Raw genomic sequence first — 3,289 nt, 5'->3', positions numbered from 1 at the left:
TCCTTAGAATCTAAGCCTTGTGTGATTGGGTTTGGGAGCCTGTGACCATCCCACTCCTTGCCATTAGGAAGAGCCCAGTTCTTAATCATGCACAGGCTGGGTCAGCCCCTATGTCTGTGCATGGTCGATGCTGAAAAGTGACACTGGTAGGCAGCAGAGACCTCCCGACCCTGCGTCAGCCTCTCTTCCTTTTTGTTTCTCTGCTTTCATTTCTACTCCCCACCCCCAACTGCAGTCCAAACTTGTACAGTAAAGGCGTCTTCCTTCCTAGCTTCCTACGGATTTATGATTTACAGTTATTCATCTTATTAACTAAGTGGTTTTGCCAGGTAAAATATTAAGGCATCATTGCCATTACGACCTTGCCTTCCATGATCTCATTGGCAGCTGGTGTTGCCATGACAACTTGGCTAGAGAAACTGGTACTGAGCGTGAGTGGAAGATGATGTGAACACTGGTGTGTGTGCGACAGCGTGTGTGAGAGGATGCAGACTTCCCAGCGTGTATATCTGCCGTACAGGAAGCCAGACATTTCTTAGTCTACAACTTCTGTTTCTTCTTCCATGTTGGTCAAAATTAGCCTCAGGGATCTAAATCAATTGGTAGGAAGCTTTGAAGGATGATTTCTTTGTTTGCCTTTCTGAGTGGCAAATTGGAACCAGAGACCCATAAGAAATATGTAAGAGGCTTTCTACCTGTGGGAAATGAAGGAAGCTTCTATGCCAGCGGCTCTCAACCTGTGGGTCGCGACCCCTTTTTTCAATTTGTAACAACATGGCAATTAGGAAGGCTGAGTAGAGAATCTATACTCATTTTGACGTTGCTCTTAAAAGCGTCTTGGGCCTAATGAATTTACCATATTTATGTACTTTTCTTATTAGACTTATAAAAAGTTAGAACTGGAAGGGGCCCCAAATATGATCTTGTCTCATTCCCTTTTTGCTCAGATGAGAAAATTGATGACCAAAGAGGCTATGTGACTTGCCCTATATAGCGGAATACAGTGGGGAAGGTGTCTCTGGCTTCAAATCTTGGCTCTGCCATGTATTTACTGTGACCTCAGCCAAGTTACTTAACCACTCTCAATCTCAGTTTGCTCATTTATAAAATGGGGGAAATAGCAAGAGTAACCTTGCAGGTCACTGTGAGGATTAGGTGCTATAATCCACAATGCTTGGCATGTATTAAGCCTTCAATACACTGTTAGCCCAGGTCACACAGGGGATCAATGGCAGAAACTGGAGTGGAACCAGCTTGGCCAACTCTTATTTATCCTGGAGCCTCCCCCCATAACTCCAGGCTGTCCTCTCACGTGTGTATGTGTTACTTGTCAACCAATGGAAAGTGGAAGCTCATTTTGAGACCAGGGTTGGCTTGTCTTAAAACCTCCTAAGGGAGTGTGTATAGCATAGATACTTCTTCCTGGATATGTGTTTATTTGAGGCTAAAATCAGACACTTCGTGCACTCATAGACCAGATACTGAATGTAACTGCAAGGCACGTAGGGGAGAAAGGAGTGAGAAGAAAACATAAGGAGGAAAGGAACACTTGTGATCACTTCCTATGTTCCTGAGCTCTTAACAATCAATGCTTCCCATCATCACCAGCCCCTCATGAGGTGAGCGTATTCATGCTCACCTTATAAATAAAAAAAACTAAGACTAGTGGCTATGCCACACGCCAGGGTTCAATGGCTAATTTAGAGAGCTGGGTGTCCACCTACCCTTTACTTCAAGAGACACCAATACCCTCAATAGACTTTGTATTTCAAAACAATTCCTTGCCCCCTCTCTGTGCACTAACAGCATGCTTCCTGAGGTGGTCAGAGAGAGTCAGGGCAGACTGATACCTTTTCTATTGTTGATACAAAGCGGACTGCATAAAGCACAGTGTGCAACCCCAGGGATATAAAATATTCCACCAGCCTAACCAGACAGGCGCTGAAAGTCACGCCAGGCAGGGTGGTTTTGCAAAATGCCACTTGTTTATACTTCCTTTCATCATTCTGCCAGGAGAAAGGGCGGCGCAGAGCAGTCTCAGGGTCCTGTTCTGAGTAGCAAGCTGTCCTGGGGAGATTTATTTCAAAAGTTATTCTGAAGTAAAAACAGGACCACTGGGGGTGGAGGCGGGCAATGATCCTATGGCCCAAGTAATGAGGCCGTTAAAGCAGCTGGCCTCCTCACCTCTTATGTAACAGCGGCTCTATGTCTGGGTGAGTTGGGTAGGCCAGCACAGAATTTCACAGTCACTAGGATTGAGGCCAGCAACAAGACCCGCCTCTAATGTGGCTTTAGGGAGAGGTCAGATGTGGCCAGGGGTGTGAGTCCTACATAACAGGGCTGGAAAGGGGGCAGAATGCCCAGCCTGAGGTCTGGGTTCATGTAGGAACCATTCCCCTTTTTACTTACACTGGGGTTTATTTGGGCTCGAGTATGAGGAGGACCATGAGGATTTGGGGGAAGTCAGGGAGCCTCCCTGGCACTGCCCAGAGGTTAAAAACTAGTAGTGGACTTTGGAGAAAGGCTTCCCTCTCAGGTAGGAGCCCAGCCCTGCCTCTGTCCACCGTGTTTCTGGGCGCACCCACTGCCCCTGCAGAAGGCACTATGTACTGGGACACCGCATCAGCTAACACGTGCAGGAATTGCAGGAGGCTGGCTATTACAGTAACCCTTGTGATGAAACCCACAGAATGGAGAAAATTTTTTAACATCACAAAGCTCATCTTTTTATTCCACATGATTTTCTAGGTCACCAAGTCCTAGGAGGTGCGCGGCGGGTCGGTCTTTGCACTCGGCCATACTCAGGATGGGTCGGCGGCACGCGGCTATTCCCAAATACGTACGGACGCCCGGCTTCCACCCCAAAGGGGCTCTGCGGACGTCCAGCGCGGCCACAGGGCCGGACCTGCCTCACCCGCGTCTCCGAGGCTGGGGGAAGCGGACGGGCCAGCTCGGAGACCCGCCGCCTTCCCCAGGGAGCACAGCCCCGGAAGCCCCGGCTCTTACATAACCGGGATGATGTAACGGCGGGCGGCTCCGGGGGCGGGACGAGCGCTAAGGCCGCCCGGGGGCGTGGGGCCCGGGAGCGTGTCCGCAGGCCCCCGCCAGGTCTCTCCCTCCGCCCGGGGTTGGGGGAGCGCGGGGCGGGATGTCACGTGGCCAGCCGCGGCGCGGGCGAGCGGGCGAGCGGGGCAGGCGGGGAGACGCCCCTCAGCTACTTAGCTCGCCGCGCTGACTAACCGAGGCTGAGCAACAGCGGCGCCCAGGCCCCGACGTGGTTCAGGGTCCA

Source organism: Otolemur garnettii, unplaced genomic scaffold, assembly GCF_000181295.1.
Source record: "Otolemur garnettii isolate 467f Iridium unplaced genomic scaffold, OtoGar3 scaffold00221, whole genome shotgun sequence".
Taxonomy (NCBI): Eukaryota; Metazoa; Chordata; class Mammalia; order Primates; family Galagidae; genus Otolemur; species Otolemur garnettii.
The sequence above is the reverse complement of the archived record's forward strand: the minus strand, read 5'-3'. Positions refer to the sequence as shown.